The 19,885-nt window shown below is 45.7% G+C and overlaps 1 long non-coding RNA gene across 1 annotated transcript; it reads left to right on the plus strand.

Moving 5' to 3' along the window:
* The first annotated feature begins 3,320 nt into the window (after nt 1–3,320).
* Nucleotides 3,321–7,470, plus strand: LOC135906724 (uncharacterized). The gene is made up of 3 exons (XR_010565819.2): nt 3,321–3,737; nt 4,691–4,818; nt 7,009–7,470. It is a non-coding gene; the product is annotated as an uncharacterized lncRNA (long non-coding RNA).
* The last annotated feature ends 12,415 nt before the right edge of the window (nt 7,471–19,885 follow it).

The raw sequence follows: 19,885 nt of genomic DNA on the forward strand, positions 1-19,885 counted from the left end.
TTATCCTCCTACAGGAACCAAACTGCTCCCCTTCTCTATCCGGCTTCGCCACTTTTGCGGGTGGATCTCCACTTGTGTGAGCCCTGGCATCAAAAAAAAACTTAACGCGCCACTCCCACACAATAAACATCTATATCCCACAAAAAGTTCTTGAAGTCATTACACAGGGCAAGAACAGTTGCAGTAGCTACATATACTCAACGTGTACAGATCTCTCCGCTGACGCACACACTCATTTCAACGCCATCTAGTATAATTTGGACGCCTTGGGTGCACCTTTTTGTGTGCGCTGACTTCAACACTCCGCATACAGTTTGGTGGTACCGCTAATCTGAAGCCACAGGAACTCGGCTCTGGGAGGACATATGTAACGAGGTACACCTTATATGCGGATCCAGGGCACCCGACACATTTGGGTAACAGCGTCAGACGCACACTAAACATTTTTACACCCTTATGGGTGTTAATAGGGGTGCTTTCGTCATTTACACCCACGCCCACACCCTTTTAGCACCCTTTTCGGCCAAAGCACCTTATCACAAGGGTGTATAGCACACATAAGGTGTGACTTTGCTCGAAGAAGGGTGTTAAATCGACGCCTGAAGGGTGTTGAACGTATTGATGCATAAATCTGAGTAACCTGTACACGTCCACGCATTGAGCAATGTGTGTATGTACTGCATTTTTAATGCGAAAGCATTTCATGGCCTTTCAGGTAGGAAAGGTGGCGTTCTCCGCAACAGCAATCCATACGGGACCCTGCTCAGGCCAATCTTGTCATTTCCCTTGAAAGCATTCAGAGAGCATTCAGAATCGCGCCGCCCGTTTTATTCTCTCAGATTATTCACTTCAGTCTAGCGTCACGTCCATGAAAAAAACACTAGGTGAACCTGACCTTTGGTTACGTCGCAAATACTTTCGTCTCTGTCTTTTTCATAGAATATGCTAATTTAACCCTTCTCGTAAAGAAAATCTTTTCACCACACCAAGTTCTCGTCTCGCATCGACCATCAACACAAAATTGATGTGCCATTCTTCCTTTTTGCCAAGAACAGCCACTGAACGCAACCGCCTTCCCGCCTCCACAGTCTCAATTTGTGACACCACTAATTCAAGGTCACCGTTCAAATTATCTTATGGTTTGATTTTCTATTCTTGCGTTGCATTGCAATTATTGCATATCTTCACCACTCCTTTCTGTTGTGCCTGCTAGGCCTTGAATGTATGTATAATAAATAAAATGTGAAGTCATCACCGTCTTGTATGACGTCAGTAGTGATACAGAAGGTAGTAAATACAACAACGTTAATTATGAGCAATTATGGGTAAATAATGTGAATAAGGGTGGAATAAATTGCATTAAGGTTCGTACAAACTATAGCACGGTGCATTACGTGAGATTAAGGTAGAATTGTGAAGAACACGTAGAATGTATGAACTAACGTATCATGGTCACGTGACAATTGCAGGTGTCGATGCGTGAAGGGATTAAGTTTTCGCATTCCTAAGTGACTGTCGATATTTCTTCAAGGGTTCTGATGTTACTGGCATGACGGCCACTCCAAAAATATATCATCCAGAAAAAGAACGCCCTTTCACTTACAATTCCATTATCATTATTTTTCGTGCTCACAGGAATATTAACATGCAATTAAACACTTCTAGAAAAACTGCAGTAGCAGAGCGACAATACGAGAGCAACTTGCGCAATTCTGCACTAATATTTCGGTGCCCTTAATAGCCCAACAAAAAGTGGTGAAATGGAAGAAGCTGTTCGGATACATTTCTGAGCAAACAGGGACGTGCTGTTAGACGAGCCTCTGCTGTACAATGGCATCAACGTACAATTTGCATGGTGAATCCATAAAGAAGACTTATAGAGGCGAGATCACGTTGGAAGTTCTCAAACCCGAATTTCCACGTACCTTGCCTAATTCATTCAGAGGTTTACTAAGCTACTGATCTGCTTTCTAAATGCATCCTCAAATACAGTTTGTAAGGCTGAGCCTATATATTAAGGGCTGGTGTCGTCAAAGCTGTAATTTCTTATCCAGAGCATACGCACTTGCAAACGCAGTCTTCAGTCTCCTCATGAATGTTTACGCGTCGCTGTCGCACGACCAAGATGTGCGCGTCTTTATCCCTGAAACTACGCTGTGACCTCGCAAAGTTGCTTCGTTCGGACGCAGCAAATAATCTAATCGCACCAGCAGAAGAGCGCCGATCGTCTCGCTCACGGTCCCGATTTGTGTACTGTACCCTCAGTGATGCAGCACAGACTGCGCCCCCCACCCCAAAATAAAATGCTCGGCACGAAACGTAGTAGCAACTACCCGCCTCACCGCTCTAGTTAGAGACCACAACGAAGCAGCAGCAAACAGGCGGCCATGCGAGCAAGCAAACCTGTCAGAATAAACGTTCAATTTGCGCGGCCACCCCATGCCCAATGAAAAGCGACCGGAAGTGACGGCCGACGCTGTACCATCACTTCGGCGCGCGGCAGGACGGGAAGGCGGAAGCTGCGCCATCATGCTCGTTTTCGCGTGCGTTCGCGTCGCGCGCTGTGCGAAATAATTTTAAACGTGTGATTAGTTTTGCGCGCGGGGTAGAAAAAGATGTGGCCCTTGCTTTGTGTATTACTCGTGCCCCACTTCAAAGCAAAGCGTTCGTACGCACTGGAAGATGGATCCACGAAGGCTGAAACGAGAAGTTGCAACGTGCCCGGTCGGTTGTACTGGCATGACGGAAATTTTCAGGCAAGTGCCCGTTTATTTGGTATTTGTTTTGTTCGCTTTAGAAATATCTCACTGTGATCTCGTAGCATAATTCATAATTCGCTAATGTAAGAGCAAGAGCAGCTGCACTCCTACTAGGGCAAGTGAACTACCTCGATCGCGTCCCGTGTGACTAATGTTTGTCAAATCTACATCGGGTGTGGTGCGCCTGCATAGTTACGCTTTGTTTCTCAGCGCTTGGGCGTTCATTGATGTGATTCTCTTGTGCGTTCAGCGCGGCGGCTTGTAATACGGTCGTTCGCACTTCAGTTAAATGTGGTCGACCACTTTTGCGTCGCGTAGAAAAGGGACGACTGGCTTTGCCACCTTTCGAAAGAACCGGCGCGGTATTGGTTCTCCCTGATGCGGTCGCGTGCTGCTGTTGCTGCTTGCCGGACGCCCTCAGCATTTTTTCGGCTCGCTTTGTCTGCGCGTGTGCGCGTGCTCGCGCTCGGCTCGATTTGTGTGTGTGTGCGTGCGTGCGTGCGTGCGCGCTCAGCTCAGCTCGCTTTGTGTGTGTGTGTGTGTGTGTGTGTGTGTGTGTGTGTGTGTGCGCGCGCGCGCGCGCGTACAGTACATGCCGGTTTGTATGGGCCGGCGTGTTTGCGCGTGTCTAGTGCGTACGTGTTTTGTGAGTGTGTTGCCTGTGGGTCGCTGTGTGTGCGAGCACGTGTTAGCGTGTCTGCCTGCATGCATGTATGTGTGCTTGTTTGTGTGCATCAATGTGTGCGTGCGCACTTTTGTGTCTGCGCTTTGAGAGTGCGTATACTTGTGTGTGCGTGTGAGTGCGTTTTGTGTGCGTGCGTATGTATTGCATGAGGCCGGTAGTTTTACTCGCAATAAAACTCTTCCGATTTGGTGCAGCGAGTGTTCCCGCCTGAAAGCCGAGTTTGGTTTCAAGCCACTCTGGACAACTGCTGTATGAGGCGCCGTTTCTCTGGAGCACCAGTGGGAAGGCGCCAGGTATACGCTTCGTCCTTTTTCCTCCCATGCCCTGATGGATCGATATCCTTGATTGTTATTGTGAAAGGAACATTACATCCAGAGCATAAATAAATGATTAAGAAATCTGGTAGTGTGTTTCGCCATTACACTAGTTCCGATCTTAAAGACGTGGATTTCTCATTAGCCCACATTTCTTTTGATGCAGACAACCGCTGAAATTATTAGCGGCAGGTTATTCGAGACGTTCTACGTATATAGCAATTGTCTTCAGGAGCTTTAATGAATTTTGAAAATTTGAAGTGTTGTGCTTTAGAGGTATCATATACAAGCTTTAGGTCTCCGGGTAGTTTGCATACCCTTCGAGAGCTGTCGCCTATAGCCCTATTGAAATTCGTAACTACAGTTTGGAGCACTGGGGAAGCTAGAAGGCTTGTCCTGGCTCTCGCGAAAGTGTTTAAGCTGGAGGTGTAGGTTGAGGAGTTTGGGGTTGGTAACTCAAAGAATTTTTTATGCCTTAGCAGTAGGAGTGACACAGGATTAAAAAAATGTGTGTGAAGCGTAGGAAGCTGCTCATGTGGTAGAGGCATGTGTGTGCGCGTGTGTGTGCGCGCCCATGCATGCGTGCGTGTGTGTGAATTCGCTCCTCAAAAGGGAGTATGTGTGTAAGTGAGCTACTTCATTGCTGGTCTGTTTGTCAAGAATTGGCAAGAAAACACAATAATCAATTTAACTTGAAATAATAAACTTCAAAGCGTACTGGCGACAGCAGCATATGAGCATGCAGCTGTGTGACAATCTTAATGCATGACTGCAGCATCTGGAAGGAGGCTTGCTTCTTCTTAAGTAAGCAGCACAAAGTCCATATTCTTGGCTTTTCTCGTGCAAACCAAAACGAGGCTCATTGTCAATGATCTTGTCTTTTGCTCTAATAGCATTTGTTTATCTTGTACTTAGAGCGTCGTTTCTCGCAGGTCATGCAGATGGCAGCAGCAATTTCACAATGCCCAGCCTTGGCGCCCCCCACCAAGAGCAAGCCACTTGCGTTCGCCTTCAGACAGATGGTTAATGTCTTCTTGAAAGCAGTTGAGAAGACAACATTGTAAGTAGATATAGTTGTGTAGTGTAATATAATAAGTCAAGTTATAATTTAAAACTCAGGCTCCTTGGCCGCCTAAGCTTGATATGATGTGCAGTTGTCTGTGGTTGTAAATATTGCCGATGGTACAGTGCATACTGCAGGTATGACTGCTGATCCAAAGTATACATTTGCATTTTCTTGATGGTCTTTCATAATGAGGATTTTCTTTGTGCAAGAATATTCACAGAATGCCGGGGCATTGTAGCATCATATTCTTTATTGTGCATTCACTGCTAATTTTGTATGACCTTTCTGCTACCAATTTATTTGCAGGAAAGGAATATTTGTTTACTCCCTGCAATGAGCTTATTTGCTCATTGCATTACACTCTTCTACCTTTAATTTATTCCCATATAATTATCAATACCTTAAAATTTCAGCTGTTTTTATTTTGAATACAATATCGAAATCAAAATGCACCGGATTGCAATCTACACTGCAAGGGATTTGAAGAAATTACAAGAAACCACGACCTCTCGGGAGCGTTAAAAAAACGTTTCCGCAGGTAATGTGCCTAATTGTACTGAGCTAGCTGCTCATGAAAATTGCAAGCATATTTCATTTCACACAGTTTTGCAGGATATAGCAGGCCTATCATAGTCTCTAAGCACAACCTTACCTCATTTGCATCATGAAAATGTCTCATGCTTAATTTGGGACAAAGTTTGAAAAATGAATGTTTCACAATTTTGAAACTACACAAAGTATTGGTTGAGGCTAGACAGTTTTCAAACAACTTGACCATGTTGAACCTAGCCATTACAGGACGGAAAAAAAGCGAGAGAGGGCATGATTACAAAAAACGGCGCCGAATAAAACAACACACGAAGAAGGGAAACACGAGACAGCACGTAGGCGCACTAACAACTGAATGTTTTATTTCTTTACATAGCGTGCTGTCTCGTGTTTCCCTTCTTCGTGTGTTGTTTTATTCGGCGCCGTTTTTTGTAATCATGCTTAACCAACTAGCCCACCAACACATGCTCAGAGAGAGGGCAGGTAGCCAATTTACAACCATTGTGACTCATGCAGGTAGTAGCAACACAGGATGAGAAATGGTTGTGTCCCTGAGGTTCATTGAATATGTGAAAACTCATAAACAGTCCCCCCCCCCCCCCTATGAGGGGTAACCGTGCAATTTGTTATGGGCAAGAAAGACGATTGTTCAAGGAGACAAGAAATTTCAGGCTCTAGTTGAGAGGCTACAGAAAGAAGGACCATGTAAATAGTCACAGATTAACATAAACTGCGTCGGAGGGGCATCACAGTTTAGAGCATGAAGTGGGAGCATGAGGAAGGATCATAAGTTTAAATAAGGGAATATTACTTGTCAGTGCATCGCCAAGCTAACCCATTGAAAGATGGGGGCGTGCTCTAAGAAAAATAGTTGACAACACATGCTAAATTTTCGAGGAAAGTATGCCAAAATGCCAATTCTTACTAAATTAGTAAATAAGAAATACACGATAAATTTTAGGATGCAGAAAATGTCTAATAAAGTGCATTGGAGAGTTGGATATTGTTGGGCTGGATGCATGTATTGCAGGGCAAATGAGAATGCCAGTGGGGATTCCCTCATTTTCATTTTGTGTGCACTCTCTGGAAAACAGTACTCTTTGTCTCCTAGTGTAATAATGTTGTGTAAAAACAGTCATTTTTAATGCCTTGTGCATTTCACTCTTAATGTGCCATATCCCGTAAGCTTCTCACCTGCAGTACTTATAAAGTGTAATGCAGATATATTGCAGATTTCATAATGTCAATTTTGTATTAGGGTCACGTACACACTCTTGGACAAATGTCTATGTTGAGAGATGTCATTGGTAGTCTTTAAATTTTCTTCACTCTTATTTTCTATGATGAAAAGGCTACTGTAAATTTATATGTTTTTGCTGCTGTATGTGCCTTGTGTTCACAATGACATAGTGGTTTAGCATTCACAGTAACATGCAATTCCTTAATTTGCAAAATAGAAACTTCTCCTACCTTTCACTTGTCTTGCCCAGTTGCCTGAGCGGTGCATTCTGCCCAATCACATTAATTAAGTTTGTTACTTTGAGGAGCTTGTTGCTTTATCAAATTTTCCGCAAAATACATGTGTAATTGCACGGACTGAATTCTCATGATTCTCTTCTTATTTTGCTAATGCAGGATTCAAGATTCCAGCAATGCCATGCGCTGCGTTGGTCAAGATGCTCAGAGAATGGAGTCCCTGCACCTCGTGGTTAACCGTGAACATTTCTTTTTCTTTTGGAGAGCTAAAGGCCATTCGCTGCATGACTTGCATTTTTGCAGCTCGGATGTGTACTATATTTTTCTAATTTTGAATCAATATTGGCTGTTCAGTATAAAAAATGATGTACAGCGTGAAGGACAAGGACTGCGACAGACACACTCCACTGACTTTCAACAATATTTTATTGCGTTGACACATCGTGTGTGTAAACATAAGAGGGGTCATGCGCAGAAAATGAAAGCCAGTCACAAGGGGTGTTCTAACAGCAAGTCATTGTAAAAAGAACATGTTACTTGAAAAAAAAAGCATCACAATTTCTATCTGTTTAGATACAAAATTTCTCTAGGGGTCAGCGTGATAGAGGGGGCACTAACGCACACACTACCCAGTTTTCTGGTGAAATCAGCTTCAATAATTTACTGGGTGAGCTGTGTCTCGCTAGAACTTCCGTATCTTCAAAGAGGGCCATGCAACCGCAGTCCCGGCAATGAATGCCCAAGTGGCCTTGAACAGTGTTATTGACGTTGTTATAGTGCTCTCTTAAACGATCATTTAGGCGCCTGCCTGTCTGTCCAATATATTTACTGCCTCAAAATGGGAATTTGCGAAACCACATTCGTTGCACACATCGCAAAACGTTTTCTGTGCCCGGCAGAGCAACAACTCTGATGCGATTTAGGCGCGTTTACACGCTTACAAAGCCTTGCCAGCTTTTCCGGGGCTGAGAAAAGACTGTGATTCCTGCAGGTTCCCCAATCTTTTTTAGCCTATGGGAGACGTCATGAACATACAATAGCACTGCAAACCTGTGTCTTTCAACCGGCTGGTTCCTTGACCGAGCGTGCTCATCATGTTTTGTGCACTTCAGAAGCTGTTCCGCTATGGCTGAAATTAAGGCCAAAGGGTAGCCAACCCAAGAAAGGCAATCAACCTGTGCAGCAACACTATGTTGCATCTCGTGTGAGCAAGATTTATTGAGGCTGTTAAGGAGGCAAAGCTTTACAATATCTCATTTGACTTTGTTGGACAGACAGGCAGGCGCCTAAACAATCATTTAGGAGAGCACGATAACAACGTCCATAACATTGTTCAAGGCCACTTCGGCATCCATTGCTGGGACTGCGGCTGCGTGCCCCTCTTTGAAGGTACGGAAGCTTTAGCGAGACACAGGTCATCCGGGTAACTATAGAAGCAGATTCCACTAGAAAACTGGTTAGTGTGTGCGTTAGTGACCCCTCTATCGTGCTGACCCCTAGTGAAGTCTTGTATCTCAACAGATAGAAATTCTAATGTTTATTTTTTTCAAAGGACGATGTTCTTACTACAGTCATTTGCTGTTAGACACCCCTTGTGACTCATTCTGCGCATGCCCGCTTTTGTACATATACACATGATGTGGCAACGTAATAAAATGTTGGAAGTCAACGCAGTCTGTCATCTCTCGCAGTTCTTGTCATTCAAGCTGTACGTAATTTTATCTCATTCATTGCAAACTATCCCAAGAAACTACCCTTGTTCAGTATAATTATGATGTTTGATACGACCATTTGCTGGCAAATGTTAACAGTGTGATATTTAACTTGAACTTTTGCATGACTGCCTATGCCTGTGTTCTTTTAGTAACCAGAGTATGGCTAATTTATTAAACGAAGTTTGCTAATTTGCATGCTCACATGCTACAGCACGCCTTAATCTTGAATTACTGCATCCAAGTGCAAATAATTTAGAAATTTACTAGGTATTTTAAAACACTGTCCACATTTTGTGCTCAGCTAAATCGTTTAATCAACAGTGGTTTGTTTTTATCAGGCCTCCTACTGCAGTTTGCACCCAGGCACTAGTAGATCTGGAATGTGCACTCTTGATTTATAGTAAGAAAAGAACCTATTTTCAAACTACATATTGTATATGTACCAGTGCCTTCGAGTTACAAAACAAAAATTTATAGAGACTGGTATTGTAGTTAGAAAAACCGCTACACAGCACCTTTAGCCCAGAGAACTCTCGTTTCACGAAAGAGGACAAACTATGTAGGCACTAAAAATTCTACGTATTATTGTGCTCAAGTAATCTTGTGGGAAATAGAAAATTACCAATAAGGCTCCTGGCTTAAACCTCACTTAAAGCATGTCTATGCTTGGGAAGTATTGTTTCAGTCTGAAAAATGTTGGCCAGTTCTGCTTTACATCGACTTTCCAAACTTTTCATAATGTTTTGGGATTACATTAGTGTACAAAATAACAGGTGTCTTTCTTGTGCGTTTGCTCTGCATTTCAATTGCTTCCCTAATTCACCTTTGCAATATGCCTTTTTTTAAGTCATCAGAACTTGAATTTTCATTCACTGGAGCCTAATACTAAAAATTTATTCCTTTATGTGGCCCAAAACACTGCGAATCAACCCAGGCTATTTCAGTGCCGCTATACATAGTTTCTTCTCTAATAACAGATTTGATCAATACTTATATTTTAGATACCTTTGTGGGAAATGTACATGTTCTTGTACTTACCGATGTGTTTGGTGATTGTGCATGTTTATATTTAATGTGATTTATGTATATATTGTACTCTGTATTGCAGCATGCAATAAATATAGTTGCATTTTCTTGAAAATGCAGCATATATCTTACCAGTCTGTGTTGCATGTTATTTGGATATGGAAATCATGATAGCCTTGGTGTTGATATACATGCTCAAAAGTGTCAAGTTTGCTAGCTTGTATTTGTGCAGCGAATGCAGGTTTTCCAATATACACCATGAATTACTAATATGTAATGTGATCCACACTTATAGGTGTTGTGTATGCCCATCGAAGCTTTAAGGCCGGCTGTTCGACGGTGCGTTTGGTAGCCGAACTTGAACCTTCTGGCACACGCAATAGTTGTGCGTGGATCGCTGTACATAGTAGTAATTGAAGGCGTGTACTGCCGAACCTGCCTTCCATACACGCTAGAGATAAGAGTGTACACCCTTCCAACACCCACACAGATGGGTGTTAATTTGGACGAGCACGCTTACACCCTAAATTTATTTTGCTGGACACCCTTCCACTAGGGTGCTATAATGGCACCCCAACTGCAGGGTGTAGACAACAGCACCCTTAGGGTGTTCGTCTGGCGACAAACTGATTTACACCCTTAAGGGCGTTAAAATGTTTAGTGTGCGGGACACGCCACATGTGTCCCGTCTGACACAGGACCAGTGATTGCACATGGTCCTCTCGACGAACAGCTAGGCAGCGATTATTGCATCATGACAGAGAACACTGTCCCGAGAGGAAAGTGCGGATCACGGACTCGACGCGGTTCAGGGAGCGTCGACAGAATCCTCCTGAAGGAGTAGGATACGAGCAATGACTTGAGTCCCTTTCTATTGACCTAAACGTGTGTACGCGCAAACTGGTTACCACAAGTGCAACCCTGGACGTGCAACCGCACCTACTGCATCTCTGGGAGGCACGTAGGGGGCTCACACGGCGCTGGAAACGCCAATGCCTCAATCGCAAGCGTCGCCGGCGTATCACCTTAATTTCGCAGGAGGCACAAGAATATGCTCAAGCTCTCGTCCGGAACAATTGCCGAGGTTCCTGCGAGCGTCTCCCAGGCACCCTGGGCACTGCGAAAATATGGTCGATACTTCGTGCACTGAGAGATCCATCCACTACAAAGAATCAAGCATATCATCACCTACACAGCTTAATACATAAATGTCTAGATGATCCGTCTGCTCTTCTAGAAGGGCTAGAAAAACGTTTTATCACTAGCGGCTCACCTCCACAGTATTCTGAATACCCGTACGCAGAAGAATCTAACGAGGAACTCGACGCGGTCATCGCAATCGATTAGGTTCGTGTGGTACTCCAGGATCTCCGTCGAAACACGGCCCCAGAGGCAGATCGTATCAGATTATCCACTGTTCGAAACTTCAGTGATTCAGATCTACATCATCTAACAAACCTATTCAATGATCATTGGCATCAGGGTGCGCTCCAACAGGCATAACGTCATGCTGACATTTCGCTAATACCCAAAGTAGGGGCGCGAATGGAGGTCGTTGTTCGGAGCGCGCGTTAGTTTCACCGTGCGTGATTGGCCTAGGCTGCGCCGAATCCACGCGGCTGACGACTGGGAGCGGCCTAGGCCAATCACGTGAGGCGAAAATGAACGCAAACTGAATGTGCGTTTCAATCAACGATATCCGATTGTACTCCAGGCAAGCCCATAGCCATAGACAATTTACGGCCGATATTCCTTACTTCGTGCATCGGAAAATTAATAGAACACGGGCTTTTGTGGCTTCCACCTTTCCTCGAACGACAGTCCTTCTCCCACTCACAGTTCGGACTCCGGGCACATTTCTGGACGTGCTTCTACAGCTCAGGGAAGAGGTTAGCGGCCCCCGTCCCGTGTCCAGACGAGGGCCATCCTTGCCCTTGATCTAGGAGAAGCATTTGATAATCTGGCACACAATTTTATTCTGCGAAAGCTTGAAGGATCACATTGCGGTTGCCGCATGTATAACTACATTCTTTCCTTTCTGCGCGACCGAACAATCACCATTTGGATAGGGCCACTTCGCTCGGGCACGATTCGCCTCACAGGTCGCGGCACCCAACAGGGATCAGTTCTGTCCTCCACTCTACTTGACTACTTGGGGGACTACTTGAGCAGCTCGACCAGATCACTGTTGTTTCCCATCACGATCTGGACGACACGAGGGTCAGACGGGGCCATTCAGGATCGGCTGCAGCAGGCCGTCGATATCGTCACCGCTTACGCACGACAGGGCCGCTTTTCCTGTGCCCCACCAAAGTCCGAGCTTGTTCTCTTCCGCGCTCGTAGTATCACCCCTCCACACGAGATCGCGATGCAACTGGATGGCATTCCTGTACCCCAGGTGGATTGTGCTCGCGTTCTTGAACTACACGTTGAAGCGAACGGGAAGGCGAACTACACAAACAGAACAGACTCTGGCCATACCCGACAGACCAAACACACCCGACAGACCGAACAGACTCTGGCTATAACTCGATGGGTCTCCAACAGGCGCTCTGGCTTACGAGAAGGTGACCTACTACGCCTGGTGGATGCCTGCGTGTTCAATCGCATTATTTACCACTTTTCCTTCCCCAGACTTACCAGTCACAGCAGGTACGGGTCAACGCAACGCTGCAAAAGGCAACCAAATTTCCCCACAGCATCCCATACTACACCGCCACGAAACGTCTGCGAGCCCTAGGGGCGCATAACACTCTCGTCCAGTTACTGGAAGCTCAGTGAGCCAGTCAAAGACAACGACTTTTGCTCACAACCACTGGGCGGCACCTGCTCTCGAGATAGGGATGTCCGATTTTCCCAATGATGATGAAGACATCACAATCACTGTTCCAATTTCGGTCCGTGTAGCCTGAAAGGTGCACCCCCTGCCCCCAAACATGCATCCTGAGCATGACGCGGGACGCCGGTGCGCCCATGTAGGCTACCTGCGGTGCGCATGCTGGGTGATATCCTTAGATAAATCATTATACACATGGATGCCACTCGCTACCGCAACGGGTATTCCACGGTAGTGTTTGATGGAGCTGAAACATTTCTTACGACCGCCTCCTTGCGGGGTTCTACGCCTATACACGAGAAGCCTTGGAGTAGCGCTTGCTGTGCGACATACTCTCCAGATTCCTGGATACGTGTATATCCTAACCGATTCCCAGCAAGCATGCCGCGCCTTTTTAACGAGATGCGGCTTCTATAAGGTGGCTCTCCACATCCTACACCAGTCGCCAAACACCAGACAAATATGCCCCACAACGCATCCACTTGCTCTCGGCTCCTGGTCATGCCTCACTGTCGGGTAGTGACCATGCAGACAAGGTCGCTCGAGAAATCACCCTCCTAGCTGCCCGGCATGGCGACGATGGGAGTCCAGATCAGGTGGGCTCTGCAGTCACATACAGAGACATTAAAATACTGCACACGAGCTAGACACACCATGGGCTCGCCGCCGCTGTCGTTCTCGCGAGAGGAAGAGGTGGCCCTCCACCAACTGCAAACACGCAGATTTCCCAACCTCCTCTACCTGCATAAATTTTACCCTGACGGCTACGCACTCTTGCTCTGGCTGTGCAGCTCCCCCACAGCGTTCCATGTCACGGTGGAGTGCGCCGCAAAATTATTCCCACCCCTGCCAGTCATCCTGCACCACTTCCGCACCAAAGAGCTGTGCGAGGATGCCCTCTGCGACAGGCCTACCTATATATAGGTTTCCCGAGCTCTAGTTCAACGGGCCCGCGCTATCGCTGAGATCTTTCTAAAGACCTCGCACTAGGGGTCGCTCCCACACTCTAACTACCATTTCTGTAATAAAATGTTTACTATCTCTCTCTCCCGTTGACTGGACTTTCTCGACCACCGCATTTTCCACCGACGCCACTCATGGCTACTCGGGTGGCTCATCAGAGTGCTTGGTAGAGATCAGTCAAGCTATCGCTACGACCTCGTGACCGCGGCACTACCATCGCCGGCTCTCTCGGAACTACCGGAATTTCACGAGTTTGTTATTAATCCACGCTTTGGGTGTAAACAGCTAGTACGTTGGGCGCTCGCCCTGCCTGGCCAGACCCAAATAGCACTTGGTTACAGAGGCTCACCATTCTTATCAAGGCTCACCATTCTTATGACCATCACCAGGCCTTCGTAGGGAGAGCCCGAGAGCCCTTCGCCTATTTCTTCATTACCATCTATGTACAGGGGTCCCAACTGTCATACATTAAGCTTTTAAAGAACGCAGGTTATTCACCGCGAATAAGACCAAGCGCATGTTATTTAGCATCTCGTTAAGAAACCGCCAGTAATTCGTTAGTCCCTGACATCCAATTATTTAAATAAATTTATTTATTTAACTTTCAAATTTTCTTCTAATTGTCAATATGTCAATTAGGCGGTTGTAGAGGATGGAAAGACACGCCAAAATGAGGCGTTTGCAGCAAGCTAAATATTGCGTGTTTACTTTCTCCGTAAAATAGAGAAAGCCCGCGAATTATGGAAACTACCACGGGACTGTGCACCAGCGCACACTAATGGTTCCCCACTGGTTCCGATAACACCTTAATATGCTGCACTGGTAGAGCGATGCGTCATAACTACATATGGAGCTACACGCCGCAAGGTGGCTGCCTCCCCTCATTCAAGGGGCACGTTCGCTGGAGTTTTCACTGCTACAGCGGCCAGTTTGGCCAATGTAGCAATGGCCACATGAAATGCGGATTTCATATACCCCGTTATGACAGCATTCAACAGCTTTTCTCGTGTTCTTTTTTTATCCCACCTCATTTCGCTATTGTCATCCCTGAAAACATTGCGACAAATATCGTTGAGAGCTTGTTGTTTATTGTGAAGTAACAATAAACAACTCTGATGCCGGTCCTCTCTGTTGCCTTTTTTTTTATGCGATGTGGCACTCAGTGCATGAACGGAATTATATAACTGGATGACCGCGAAGGTTTCCTCTTTTGGATTAGTTTTCTCAATATTTGCCACTTTTATGTCTGTTCGGCAACAGATGAAGGCGAATTGTTGAGAAAACGGGCCATTCGCAGCCTGAGCACCTGCCAATAGAAGCTTCAACCCATAGTGTGATGAAAAGACCACGGCAAGGCAGCCCGAAAACATGATTTGAAAATGACTACCTTCGGGTGTGCGTAGTTAAAGGCTAGGAGGCCCTTCTTTGATCAGGAGGCATACTGCCAGACCATATAGTGAATAGACGAAATTAATTATAACTTCGTTTAATTCTTCTATAACGTAGTCTTCGAAATACCCATTTCATGCGGCTATTGCTAAATCGGCAAAGCCCAGTGGCATATCAATGACGGCCTCAGGGAAAGTGCCAGTTTGATTAAGGGAAGTGTAGGCGGCCAAATTACAGCGCATAGCTCCCTCTGCGTTTATGAAGCATTGTTCAATGAGTGCAGGGTACTAAGGCGTTATCAAGACCACTGTTGCCGCGAAATATATGAAGCTTATTGCATCGACGGGAAGGGCGACACATATAATCTCCAAAGAAATCATGCTCCTTTAATGGATAGAAGTTGCATCCATATTTTGTTTTCTTCTGTCTAATTTTCGTATTTTAGTTGCTTGTCTCCGCCTCCCCCCTTCCGGCATCTTTATGTATTTTCGTGCACGCAATAAAATTTTGTTGACAGTCAGCGCTTCACTCGTTCATTTCGTTTGTCCAGGGGCGGCTTGCACGAACATTAAATAACGAAAATAATAACAAATCTAAGAACGCGTTCTAGCGCGGACTAGGAGTTGTGTACGGAACACTTAAGAACGTGTTCTTAAATTGGTAATTATTTTCGTTATTAAATGTCCGTGCAAGCTGCACCAGGTCTATGCGTTCTTACTCCATTACCTATAAAGCCCACCGAGTAGCGGGTTGGTTGTTAATGTATTCAACGGCACCTCGTTTGAAAACGAAAGACATGACCTCTGCACAGCTCTCGATCAGCTCGATAGAACACCTTTCCCTTGAACAAGACCTTGGGACCATAGCCTCGCATATCGCAGCTACAGTAAGCCACAAAAGCGTTGCTGTGATTTTTGAAAGCTACCGGATTGAGTCACCGTCCGTGATCCGGACTGAGTGACCGAATGATATCCCCAGTAGACTTCCTCTTCTTTTACTCTTTCCGTCCCCTTTTCCCTTTCCCCAGTGCGGGGTAGCCAACCGGGCTCAGTCCTGGTTAACCTCCCTACCTTTCATTTATCATTCGCTCTCTCTCTCTCACCTGTAACGCATTATAAACAGCCCCAATTGGCACTCTTTTGAGGAACTGGAGCGAACAGCTTTGAACGTTAGAATGTTTGAGGTGACATCTTAATGATGTTATGCTGTTGCCTCCTGTGTAGTGCAAAGCTCTCAACGAGCTCGGAACTATTGAACCACTGGCAGGCCAGGAATCTCCTGACAGCCCCCCTCTTTGTTCGGCTCCGGACAGTGCTCCAGGACCTGAGTCGTATTCGGCGGACAAGCGACCCTACAAAGCTAGAATTCGTGTGTGCTGCAATGAGCGGGCTGTTTGCTACGTGTTCACTGCAGTCGCTATACAGCACAAAAGGCTTCGTGTACTGCTGCGCTAGCCGTGGTAAAATTGCAGCGCGCACGAATTACGAATCCGCTGAAGCTTTCAGTCCCTGTAGGCTATCCACTGGTGTATCTGTTTCACAGTATAGGTAATTTGTTTTTGTTGAAGTTATACGGACGCTCGAGGCGTATTTTCCCCACCGCCGTTGTCGTCGGTATTGTCGCGATGCCCTACTATTGACGGCGCATGCGAGACCCACACGTGGAGGACCAGATGGCCAGCCATGGACGCGAAGTGCGTTTGGCTCCAAAAATCGACCTAGCCAACCGGACACAACACCTTCGCGCTCCGCTCAAACAGCTCTGCAGAGGAGCCGGGCTATTGGCTTCCACTGGATGACATGAGCGTTGTGCGCGCAAACGTGAGCGTTTCCGTCGAGCAGCTGTGTGCACACGACACTGCGGTTAACGTCAAGCTAGGTTCATGGACGGTTTTTATTCCCTCTCTCATCTCTTCCACCCTCGAGGCGCGACGCCTGCAACGCCGCTGCTACGCTCCTCATCACGCCAGCGGTCTGAGACGCCATCATCAGCGCAACGCTAAATCCTGGTAACGTTTTCAATGCGTCGCCATCATGCGAAAACACTGTTTATTTTATTTTATTTTTTCTGGATCAGCGCTCTCTCTCGTTTCCTTCACCAGGCAAACTTCTGTAAAATTAGCTCGCATCTCTGCATCCACGCGCAATATACGGCGCTAAGAATCCATTTAAGAGCGAGCAGAAGGCTTTCCATAATTTTTTTTTATTATTATCAGCAACAGAGTAAGTGGACTCTATTCGGATGGGATTGCTTCTCTTCTCAGAACACCACACGCATTTCATTCTTAATTTTTGATACGTCACTGCATCCTTTCTTGTAAAAAATTACATTAAGAAATCAACACGTGGATAACTCCGCCACGCAGTGGAACTGCTACGTGCTTGTGAAGCCGCTACTGCGTCGTGGAACGTCGAGGGATTAAGGAAGCGGAAAATTTTAGCGAGCTCGTACGCAAGAAAATGACTGCTATGGCCATTTACTTCACACGAGCTTGCGTAATGGACTTTATTCGCTGGCTGTTGGTTACGCAAAAAACGGGTGGTGATTCATGGAAGATATTAAAATTCCTGCGTTCCCTATTTTTTTTTTTCCTCTTCACTGCGTGCTTCTGCGGGCGCTTGTCCAGTTCGCGCAGCGTTCCCATGTTTTTGTATACATCACGGCCGCCTCGCGGATGCATTCCCAGTCGCGGTTCCTTCCGTTGCGATACTTGCGTTTCTTGTAGTGTTGTCCGCTCTCTCACTTCAAAGCACAATTCTCTGTGCACGCAATATCTCTCGCAGTTTATGGTACGACGCCGCGAACTCGCAACGTAAAACACATGCTCGTTCTGCTCTTGTAACCCACTGATGTTCCTTCGGCGACGGATAAGATGTTTGATGCGCCATGCCTCGATGAACAAGCTCGCTGACCCCATGGCCATTTTGTTCTGCCGTTCGTGAACCGACATATATGACCTCCTCTTAATCGTGTGTTTGGCCTCTGACTGAAATGAGGTCAAATCTTGTTTCGGTCTGTGTGCTCGTGTTGCACGAAAAATGTGCCTTCAATAAATGCTAGCCGAGCGTGTGCCAACGACGTTCCCAGAAAACCTTTTTCGTGGATTAGAAGACTTGACTCCCGTGTTTAGCAATATTTAGGCGAAGAACCGTCTTCGTATGATAGCGTCTCTCTTGATTTCTTAGTATGACAATATTAAAGGGGCCTTTAAAAGAATGTTGATGCTCTTTATTCGTGTTATTGTTACTGTAATGTAGTGTTGCCGTCTGTCTGGTTGTTGCAGAAGGCAGCAAAGACAGCAAACGTGAATTCAAAAACTGAACCGGTCAGTTGAAGAGATATTCTTCCTTCCGGGTTCGGTTATTCTAGTGGACGCCAACGAGTAACCAAGAAAATTGCTCTGCCTACCGACTTTACCGGGAGACTTGAAATTGGCAGGGCGAGGGCGAAACAACTGCTGATTAAAAATCGTCGTAGAATACCTAATAATGCTTAATAATATAAACAGTTTTGTATATTATTCGTTATTTAAGTTGCCTACCGAAAATACCAAATATCATCCAGATACATTCGTTCATGAGGCAGTGAGCATCTCAATGCATATGGCAGACTTGCTCAACCGAAAGAAATATTCAAAAGCCTTGGCTGCATTCTGGGTCGAACACTTTCAGCGGATGTCAGGGGCAAGATAAACACAACCACGCACGATGAAACAGCTTTCGAGACGGCGCATTTCACGCTTGAGTTATTTTCTCGCCAAGTAAATGTATGAGTGCATCGAAAGGACGGGAAGCGGAATAGAGATCATTGCAATGGGATACCGTATATAGCTGCCAGTAAGACCGTAGTTTTCTCCTGCCGCCGCAATATCAGTGGAACATAAATTAAATTAAATTAAACTGAATTGAAAATAGATTCAACATGATTGTGCATGATCGGCCTAGTATAATGATTGTCGGTGCATTTTATATGTTCTATCGAGTGGGTTTGCAATGACAAAAAAGGAGTGATTGGGCACCGGAATCAAAAGAAAACTGCCTCGCCCACAAGTGTTAAGTGCAAGGCCCTTAAATATATTGCGTAGAGTGCAATAGAAATGTGTTACCCTAATTTCTTTCAGGTTCATAGCATTTCTACTGTTCCGTCTTGCCACTTCTTATAGTATTTATTTATTTATTTATTTATTTATTTATTTATTTATTTATTTATTTATTGGAATTACACAAATAATTAATTCTACCGAACGAGCAACTACCCGCGAGCTTACTTGAGCGCACTGCTTTTTGTTGCGGGTGGGTGCGTAGTCATACATCCTTTATACCATTTCTCACGTTTCCTTTTTTTTTGTGTGTGTGTGTGGGTCGGGGGGGGGGGAGGGAGGGCGTAAATATATAGGCACGTAACCAGCATCTAACTCAAAACATCCCAGTTGAATGTTGACCTATAAATTGTCTACAACTACTTCATTGACACCTTCACGATTATAGCGGTAACTCACGAGCTACGTAAATAATCGCAATTAAATACTTCAGTCATCAATCAAAATTACTTGTAGGTGCACAACTCGTTTGTGAAAAGTACGGGCTTTTTTTCCTTCGTGTAAAGTGATCGATCCTTTTTTAAACAGTCAGTATATGATAATCGGGACACTCAGTATATAAGAAGCCCATGTCACGCAGCTGGGCTCCCCCTTCGATCCCGTTCAGACAAGTGCCCACAGCAGACAAAGCGGCAGGTAGAGCCACCGAAAATTTCCGTACCATTTTCGTCTCCATCACTTGGGGGGGGGGGGGGGAGCAGCTGCTTGATGCTCACTGTAGGACCAGGTTACTCGAACGACTTCCGATTGAAGTAAAGGCACTCTTCGTCTCGGGTGATTCGAATGCCCGTGAAGACGATGTCCTACGATGCGGACACCGAAGCATCTTACCAGAAATCTACTGTGTTTGAAGGTTCTGCCACTCGCCGGTCCCTGTCGGCTTACTCAATGATGCCACCGATCCCTCGACCAAGGACGTTGCTTCTGATGCCGGCAGTTGGATCGACGGGATCACCGCTTGCGACACTGTGTTCTTAGTATTGTGTGCACACAGAAGGGGGACGCACT

The sequence above is a fragment of the Dermacentor albipictus genome, chromosome 1 (genome assembly GCF_038994185.2).
Source record: "Dermacentor albipictus isolate Rhodes 1998 colony chromosome 1, USDA_Dalb.pri_finalv2, whole genome shotgun sequence".
NCBI classification, from domain to species: Eukaryota; Metazoa; Arthropoda; class Arachnida; order Ixodida; family Ixodidae; genus Dermacentor; species Dermacentor albipictus.